The sequence below is a fragment of the Bombus terrestris genome, unplaced genomic scaffold (assembly GCF_910591885.1).
Source record: "Bombus terrestris unplaced genomic scaffold, iyBomTerr1.2, whole genome shotgun sequence".
NCBI classification, from domain to species: domain Eukaryota; kingdom Metazoa; phylum Arthropoda; class Insecta; order Hymenoptera; family Apidae; genus Bombus; species Bombus terrestris.
In genome coordinates, this window is record NW_025963549.1 from 2,578,028 (window position 1) to 2,588,796 (window position 10,769).

The following is a 10,769-nucleotide window of genomic DNA, read 5'->3' on the forward strand; positions in this document are numbered from 1 at the left end:
TCAGGGTTCAATATTCAGATCGACGTGACTCAGTTTCTGTTGCATATATGTCGACAAAACGGTGCGCGTTATATTCCACATCGACTGCCATACACTGGGCGCTTCATCTGGTTTAAGCCATGTTAAATACGGAACGAGTCAAATCCAGCGTATTTGTAGTTTTGCACATTCAAGCCTAATATTCAAGTGAATGTATCTCCGTTTTCATAGTAAGTATGTTCACAATAGGATGCATGTTATACTCCACATTTGCTGCCAAATACAGCACACATCAGACAGTTTGCACATTGTCAAGACTGGACTCGGTGAAATCCAAGTGACTGCAGTTTTGGATATTAATGCTTACATATTCGAATCAAGGTATCTCCGCTTGTTTTGCAGAAACATTGTCCATACGATGCGCGTTATATTCCACATCTGATGCCAAATCAGCCGGTTTGTGCTATGCCAACTCTGGACCCTGTAGAATCTAGCAGAATTGCAGTTTTTGCTATTAATGCTTAAATATTGCTTTCAAAGTCTCTCCGCTTGTTTTGCACATATGTCGACAATGCGACACGCCTTATACTCTACATTTGCTACAGTTACATTACTCATCAGCTTGTTTGAGCTATGTCAACTCTGGTCTCTGCCAAAACCTGCCAAAATGCAATTTTGCATGTTCAGGAATAAATATTCAGATCAACGTGACTACATTTCGATTGCAGGTATGTAAACAGTTCGATGCGCGTTACATTCCACATTGACTGCCATACGCAGAGCGCTTCATCTGGTTTAAGCCGTGTTAAATCCGGACCGAGTCAAATCCAGCGTATTTGTAGTTTTGCATATTCAAGCCTAGTTATTCAAGTGAAAGTATCTCCGTATCCATTGTAGGTATGTCGACAATAGGATGCACGTAATGCTGTACATTTGCTGCCAAATACAGCATACTCCAGCCGGTTTGCTCTATGTCATCTATGACATCCCCGGCCGTGTCAAATACGGCGACATTGCAGATTTCCATATTCAGAATCAAATGGTCAAATCCCCGTACTTCCTTTGCTTTTGCAGACATGCCGAGTATTCGATGTGCCCGGTACTCCAGATTTCTTGCCCAATTCAGCGCACACTAGACAATTGGCGCTATGTCCGCACTGATCCCTGTCAAATCGAGCGTATCAGGTCTATAAATATGAAACCGGAATTTGCCTATAGATGGCCCTAGCTCATAGTGTAGTTATCACTATACTATGTCATTGATGCCAAAAGTCGTTGTTGTCATCTCACGAACATTTTCGACTGAGAACAGTACAATGATTCTGGCAATGATTCTTTGGAAGAAATTGCACACTTCATCCTATAGACATACCGGACGATACAAGGGCTGGTCGTCCCTTCTTCCGAAGCAATACCAGCCTAGCCGTGCGCCATATCCGAGGGTTGGCACCCTCCTTCGAACACGATGTAAATAGGTGTCGCAGTCTAGGTGCCATGACCCGCATCATCTCCCCTCATACCCGTCGCGGGACTCCTTCAGGGCCAGGCCCTACTTGGCGGGAGGCTATCATCCTCGCCTCGCCCATCACCTCCCCGTGTGCATATACGCCGACGCAGCGTCATACTAGCTTTTGCGATGGCGTGAACGATATTGAAATATGTAACCAAACCTAGTAGCACTGTAAATTACTTTCCTACAGTACTTCAGCTTATTATATTTTTTAGATAGTTCATAAGTACTTATTCATGAGCACAAACTATAATAATTTGTTGCGGCATATGAGCCAGAGGGAAATTCAAATCCTATTGTTACTTTGCCTCGGAGTATCAGGATCGTAAGGATACAAGTAAATACACTCGGAGCATAAAAATGTTGCCGCTACTTCGAACAAAGACGATTTTGAATCTTCCGACTTCTGCCCCGACCAGTATAAATAAACCGAGGCAACCCAAAGAGTAAAGTATCTTCGAATACCTACGAGTATCAACGAACGATCTGCTCAATTTCGTGACGAACATTTATGGAATATTTTTACACATTGTATCTACGACTCAGGGCCCATAGGCTGTACCTTACTTTATTATTTTAAGTAAATTCGACGATTACGACGACAATCGATAACCTCAAATAAGTCTGACGGTCAAACTTCCCATATACCGTGTCCTCTACATATTTCATTATAAAAGACCTGAGTCAAATATTGATGTTTTTGACCGTCAGATGTATTTGAGTTAAGACTACCTATACTAGTCGCCGGGGGGGGGGGGGTGAAAGAATTCATATTAGCCTACCTGACGACAATAGCTGGTGGCGGTGACATTGTTTTTATATTAATTGTAGCTCAGCGGTCTAGGTACTTCGAGGCAACAACGACGTAATTTGCTTTGTCCTATGACTCATGTACCGCTACACTTCTATTTCTATAGAAATGTAATGCTAAGTACTAAAATATATCACAAGTATTTCATATTTGAAATAACAGTCAAATTAACGGAATTAGTCTGTTTGACATCTATGCGGTTCAAGTCTTGTACGAATATATGTACAGCCTGCAGTTTTAATATTCTAAGCGCGTATTGTATGCCGGACACTTATCTTTAATAAATTTTGCAAATCTGTTTATAGTAAGTGATGAATCATTAGGCCAATGACAAATAAGGCGACCATTAAAAGATTTAACGAAACTTGCTTCTGCTGAACTTGGTCTATGAAGGTCGAATAGCTTCTCGTTTGTTTTTCAATTAAAGACATACTTTATGGAATGTGTTTTACTGACATACCGATTCCAAGGATTTCCAGTTCTTCTTAAAAATATTACACTCTGTTGTGTGAAATATAATTTGTCCTTATTATAACCATTAACATCTAATGTCCTTTCTGGAAGTTCGTATACTAAGGCATCGGAATTATTTTTCATTTTACGCTGCGTTACTCGCAACTTTTCACAGATATATGTACCAACTGGAAGTAGTTCTTTGGCACGTATTCGAGTATAGTTATTTCCTGCTGGTTTCCACAAAGCTTCACAGAACAACGTCGCTTCCTCGTTCCTTTAAAGAACAGTCATACATTAGTATCACATGAACGTACTCCTTGAAAAAACATTTCATTACTGGAAATCTAAAAGATTATTATTGAACTCAATAAGATTCAGTTGCTTACATGCTCCTCAAATATTTTTTGCTAATGTCCACTCCTCCTAAGTAGAATGCATCTATAATATGCAATGCAAGTACTTTTTGCTGATATATAAACTCCTTAGTCATTTCATATACAACCTCTGCGTTTACAAGTGTATTTGGTGGTAATTCTATGCCAATGTCATCGACACTAACCCAAGAATTCTTTGTACATGTATATACGTTGCTCCTTCCCACGCCCATATAAAATGTAGCGTGCTTCTTATCATCATCAGACCATGGCTTTGTACCACATGGCATATAAAACCAGTCATATAGTGATAAAAATGCATTTTCAATGTTAAATTCCATCAATTGTGCTGGATTAATAGTAAGAAATGACGTATCTTTCAAAAGAGTATTCAATTTGTCTTTGGTTTCATGTGTCTTGGGATTGTCCTAGTTTCATCTGGAAGTTTCCAATACTCTAGATATTGTTTGCGCATATCAGCTTGTTTTGTCTCAACAAGAGTATTATCCGCATAAAATGCTGCAATTTTACACAGGTCGATTATTTGTTTTCCGGCCAAATCTTTGTTAGAAGCACGTAGATATTGAACAAATTGTTTCTCTCTTTTTAATTCATTATATGATACAAGTTGTAAAACGTCGTCATTTACACCACCTTTTAAAAGCACACGATTAACATGCTTCAGATATTCATCAACATCTTGTACCCCAGATCGTTTCTTCTTACATATTAAGTAACGTTCTGAATTTCCTGGTCTAGAAGAGTTTGGTTTAAAAATAAAAACTTCTTCAAAGCAGCGATACATTAAATAAACTAAACCAGCACTAAAGGGTGTAAAAAGCTTGAATAATTAAGTCACAAAATCGCCACCCTCTCTTTCAACCATCAATGCTATTAAACATCGACAAAGATACAGTTGTTTTGAAAGAATTTCTTGTACATTTTCTTGTCGTTCTGCTGAGAATCCTCAATCAAACATCACAAAATGTACTCCTTTGCCATGGGTATGCTGCATTATAATATTTGTAAATGCCTCTTCATTATCTGGGTCAAAGACATCATCACTTTCCTTTGGTCCGTAGTATGGATGAAATGTTTCACAAGGACCCGCATAAAAGTCTTCTAATTTGAAATCATGTTCATTTTCTAAAGTAAGAGCAAATCCTTTAGCACGTCATTTCTTTCGCCATAGAATATGTTCACTAAAACCTCTTGCTCCGGCACATACATCTGCAAAGTATAGCAGCCCATTCTCCCTCAAACCTTTTGGGTTAGTAAACATAAAGTTACATGCTCTATCTGTATTCGCCATTTTAACAGTAGCACGATTTTAAAAAAGTGTTAAAAAAAGTTTTCGCATTGATAACAGTTTTCACTATATCTTCACAACAGAAATCAATTTCATCATCTGTGGTCAACTTTTCATATCACCATTTCATATCTTTTACACACTTTATAACTTCCTCTGCAGGATGCCATTTAAGACCTGAAGCTTCATGTCCAGGAACATGATGTCCAAAGCCTCTGCAACCATGCTGTCTAGGTGCTTGAACTGGCTCTAAACGACCTTGTTCACTATTTCCGAGGCCGTAACCGCCTTATATCCCATCATTCGCATCATCCTTTTGCCGTTATCGAGGAGATTGTTTGACTCTTGTGTTATTACTTGTATTCTTCTATTGTCAACTACCTTTTCATCAATATCCTCCTCGTCAGATTCACTTGAACATCTGCGAATTTTTTGTCGTTTACTATGATTATAAGTATCTCTTTCACAGTTCTTCCTTTTTGTCCTAGTTTCCAATTCTTCTTGCATGGTATGTTGATGCATCAGTCGCATAACAATTCTGCTAGGAACATGATACATTTACACTGTACATGTGAATGTGTGTATAAGCGTCAGAGGACGTCCAGGCCTTAGTTGGGACAAAAGACAAGAGTCAGGCGTTAGAAGTATCTGGAGGAGCCGGTTGACAACAAGCGTGCGTGCTAGTAGCATTTCGAGGTCTTTAGAGTATAAGATATATGTACAACAGTTGTGTGCTAAATAAAGGGAATTATTTGTATTTCCGAATCCATTCTATATCTTTTCAATTCCTGAACATGCAAAATTGCATTTTGGCAGGTTTTGGCAGAGACCAGAGTTGACATAGCTCAAACAAACTGATGAGTAATGTAACGGTAGCAAATGTAGAGTATAAGGCGTATCGAATTGTCGACATATGTGCAAAACAAGCGGAGAGACTTTGAAAGCAATATTTAAGCATTAATAGCAAAAACTGCAATTATGCTAGAATTTACAGGGTCCAGAGTTGGCATAGCACAAACCGGCTGATTTGGCATCAGATGTGGAATATAAGGCGCATCGTATGGCCAACGTTTCTGCAAAACAGGCGCAGATACCTCGATTCGAATATGCAAGCATTAATATCCAAAACTGCAGTCACGCTGGATTTCACCGAGTCCAGTCTTGGCCATGTGCAAACTGTCTCATGTGTGCTGTATTTGGCAGCAAATGTGGAGTACAACATGCATCCTATTGTGAACATACTTACTATGAAAACGGAGATACATTCACTTGAATATTTAGGCTTGAATGTGCAAAACTACAAATACGCTGGATTTGACTCGTTCCGTATTTAACATGGCTTAAACCAGATGAAGCGCCCAGTGTATGGCAGTCTGTGTGGAATATAACGCGCACCGTTTTGTCGACATATCTGCAATAGAAACTGAGTCACGTCGATCTGAATATTGAACCCAAATCATGCATTACTGCATTTACGCTTGATTTCACAGGGTCCGGATTTGACATAGCGCAAACCAGATGATGTGAGCTGTATTTAGTAGCAACTACGGAGTATAAAGCGCATCTAATTTTCCACATATCTGTAATCGAAACGGAGATTCGTTAATTTGATTATTTAGGTTTGATAATGCAAAACAGCAGTTGCGTTGGGTTTGACCGGACCAGAGTGGACATAGCGCCAATTGGATGATATTGGTTTAATTTGCAAGAAATGTGGAATACGAGGCAAATCGTATTGTCGACACATTTCCAACAGTAACGGAGATGCGTGGATTTGAATATATAATAATTTATATGAAAAACTGCAGTTAACAATTACACTGCATATAACAGAGACCAGAGTCGATGTTCTGCCGCGCAACACATCTGCACTCAATCCCGCGCGGCTTGACAGCTACCGGTCCACGTGCCATCCTTCGAATCCTCCATAGGCCCAAGGACCCACCATAAAGATGAAATCCTAACTGCATTGTTCGCACATATGGTCTAAGTCAATCTGTTTGTTTCGAAAACACTTTCTAATTCTAGAAGTGTTGTCGGTCGGTTTTTAGAAAGGTCCTTGGGTTTATTACGCGCTCTTAAGAATTACGGAGAGCGGGTAGTGGCCTGACGAAAAAAGCGGACATCTACCTAACGGAAAATCTGAGTTTTACCATAAAAAATGTCGCCTAGGACCCACGTTGGTAGGTGGCTTCTTCCTCCTCTCTTCCTTCCTATCATTAGTCATAACCAATCGGCATCGCGGATCATTGCCCTCATTTTCCTAACTAACAATGTAAGAAACGAATCCGCGTTCTTCGTTCAAAGGGCACACCCATACCGAGCTTCGTACTCACATCAGAATAAACTTTAGAGTTACATCATCTCTCACGGTGACTAGAGTTCCTGCAATCCCTATAACTCTCACCGTTCCTATATCTCTAAGAGCCTCCTATTTCTCTCACAGTATCCAGAAGTCCGACAGCTCCTACAGCTCTCACGGACCTAGAGCTCCTATAGCTCACACTCTCATCTAAGAATAATCCTTCTCTTCGTTATCTGTATCTTAAGCAACGGCGTTCTTACTCAGTGTGTTGTATAAATCGTTGGAAATACATATATTTTTTATAACTCTGTGACTCCCAGTGTTATACCACAACAACTACATCTATTATCCTAAGCGAAATACGGGGATCGAACTATTCGTGGTGTCGATTATTCCAAGCGTAACGGGAATTTACGACTCCCATTGACGCGTATACAAATGACCGCGTCTCCCCGCGATAGCTCGAAAATACAGTCGACATAGCGCAAACCGGATAAGTACTGTATTTGGCTATAATTGTGAGGTATAGCGAGCATCGCATTTGCGACATGTATCCAATAGCAGAGCTGATACGTTGACTTGAACATTTAGGCATGAATATGCAAAACAGCAATTACGCTGAATCTGTCAGTGACCAGAGAAGACATAAGACAGTAGAGACGATAGAATCGGAAGATGTGCCCTGTGCTCACCAGCGAATCAGGAGCATAACGCTCACCGAATTGTCGTCATATCTGCCGTAGAAACGAAGATACGTTGCTTTCGATATTCAAGCATGACTATGCTAAACTGCAATTATGGTGTATTTGACAGGGATAAGGGTGAACAAAACGCTAACCTACTGATGTGCGCTGTATATGACATCAGATGTCAAATATAACGCGCACCGAATTGTCTGTAAGTGTGCCATAGAAACGGAGATTATGTAAAACTGCAAATACGCAGGGTTCGGCTGGGTCCCGATTTTACTTGCATCAAACGGGATAACGTGCACTGTGTTTGGCAGCAAATTTGGAGTATAACGAGCCTCTAATTGTAGCCATATGTGAAGTAGAATCGGAGATACGTCGGTTTGAATACTTAATCCTGAATATACGAAACTGCAACTACGCTGGATCTGGCTGGGTCCTGATTTTACATAGCGTAAACCGTATGATGTCTAAGTTGCACTACATGTTAGAGAAAGGAGCAATTACTACGTATAAGAAAGACAAAGTCGATTGCTGATGAGTTCGCACTAGCGAGTGTCTCTACATCACGGCGACGCTGTCGAGGAAAACTATGATGGGTGTGTCTAAGGGCACGAGATCATCGGATTCGTGGAGAAAAGTGTTCGTTCAGAAAGTGAGGGAAATTGACGTTACTGCTAATTGGTCAATTTCCATGTTGGTGGTTAGAGAAGGGTGCTTACCGTCCTTGGGGAGAGTTGCCAGTGGGAAGCGTTCGTAGAAGGATAGATTTCTCTTATCTTCCGTAGTTGGTGCGCACGCTATTTGTCTATATGAAATACTTTGTATAATTGAAACTTAATATTCGTAGCTGGCCCTCGGCCAGCTAAACATATATTCTGAGGATCCGTCGACATCTGGCAATCATCTTACCCGAAGGGCAAAGTCTGCGTGTGGCGAGCCATGGGACAGAAATCGTTGAAATTTTTACCGTCGTGCCCCGTCCCAAGTATTTCTTATAATGAGAGCTATAAAGTTACTTCATGCCTTTCTTAGGCAATACGTTCATGCCTTGACCGCGACTACTTTCGGCGACTGGTTGTCGCCTCGAGCCCGAGCTCACTATTATAAATCTCGAATAAGTACAGCCGAATCGAATGACAACAGTTTCTTAGGTTATGGTGAAATCTGGATTACAGCACTAAGGGGTCCTCCCAACGCTCCAAAGTGGAGGCTCCGGTGTTCTCTCATCTCCGATATATTTATAACTGTTGTGTGCTAAATAAAGGAAATTATTTGTATTTCCGACTCCCTCATATATCTTTACAAATAGCACAAACGGGCTAATGTGTGCTCCAGTTGGCAGCCAATGTAGAGTCTAACACGCATCAATTCACCGTCATATCTGCATTAGAAACAGAGATACATTGATTTGAATATTTAAGCCTGAATATGCAAATCTGCAACTACACAGAATTTGGTCGGATCCAGAGTTAACATGGCACAAACTAGCTGATTTGGCAGCATATGTGGAGTATTCTGCGCATCGAATAGGCGACATAAAAACCAAGATACGTTCATTTGAATATGTAATATTTGAATATTTCGCCTGAAAATGCATAATTGCAAATACGCTGAGTTTGGCTGCGCCCACACGTTAAATAACTCAAACCAGATAATATGCATTGTGTTTGGCAGCAAAAGTGGGGTATATCGCGCATCGAATTGTCGGCATATCTGCAATGCAAACGGCGATACGGTGATTTGAATGATTAATCATGAATATGTAAAGCAGCAATTTCGCTAGGTTTGACAGAGACCGGAGTTGACTTGGTACAAACCACCAGATGTGTGGTGCACATGACATCGGATGTATAATTCAACGAGCATCGCTTTGTCGCCATATGTGCAATAGAAACGGAGATACATTCATTTGAATATGTTAACACTGCCGTCTCAGTAAAACCATTTTATTTCAAGCTTCACGCTACAGTTCTGAATCCGGACAAGACCGTTTCAAGTTCTCGCAAGAGCAAGCAGTCAAATTAAGGTACTTACACGAGTTAGAGTCTAATACATTTTATTGGTCCAACATCGATGGGGCGATCTCGCATCGAAATTTTCGGAGGACCGCGTAACCTTCCAACGACGACCGCCGTACGAGCAGCGGATAAACTTATTTCGTGCCTTAGGTTGCCCTCACAACGTCCTCTACTTCTTGATTCTTGGTTGGCAGCTTTAGCGGCTGCAGGTCCGAGAAATTGCATATTGACCCGCTTTCTCGTATGTCGCATGTGACGTCTCACTTTCCGCCGTAGACACTTGTCGGATCTACATACGTTGAACCATTTGCGCGAGACAAGCGCGGCGCTCTGCAGGGACGAGGGATCCAATTTTCGAAGTATCAAGTGCGAAACCTCCAGTGGTAGTTCGGAAATGATATCTACCTTGCTTGGCACGAACAAACCAACGACGCGTAGTAGAGATCTAAAAAACTCCATGTTGCTTCTACTGTTGCGCGAGCACGACTGACGGTCTGGCTAAGAGTGGAAGCTTATATATGTGTTGTTCGTCACGGTGCACTGCGAGTTCCGGTTCCGGGTGAGAGTGCTGGTCAGGCAGAATCGATGGTATGTGCATGTATTTTCACTTACATCGGGTTCACATTATGATTAGAGTTAGAGGCGCGAAACGAATCTTCATTTGGTTTAGACGTTGTAGTTATGCAATAGAGCAGATATTTACTAGAATAAATTTGATTGTTATATAATTTGACAAGTAGTCGTGATAATTAGGTACTCGAGAAGCTAATGACAATGATCCTGGGTTCAATAACAAAGCCGCGGTCAACGGGATAACAGAATTCGTTTTCATCCTGATTCCAAGTTGTACCATACTTCCTTATCTATGTTATAGGTAGGACTGAACAAACTCTTTGTCAAAACATAGAATATCCACCGAGTGTTAAGGCTCTTTGTAACTGGCTAATGTGTCCTCACGAGAGAATGATTTTCCGGCACGATGATGCTGCAGTGGAAAACTATGATGGGTGTGTCTAAGGGCACCGGAACATCGGATTCGTGGAGAAAAGACTTCGCTCGGAAAGAGATTGATAGTGACGTTACTGTTAATTGGACAATTTCCATGTTGATGGTTAGAGAAGGATGCTAGTAGCCCTTGAGGGAACGTTGCTAGCGGGAAGCGTCGTCCGTGGAAAAATAGATTTCACCTATCATCCCGTAGTTGGAACGAAGACTGTTTGCCTGTTTAGGACTGATTTAATTAACTAAATCTTAAGGTTTATAATGGGTCCTCAGGCTAGCTAAGCATATACTGCGGAGATGCGTTGACATCTGG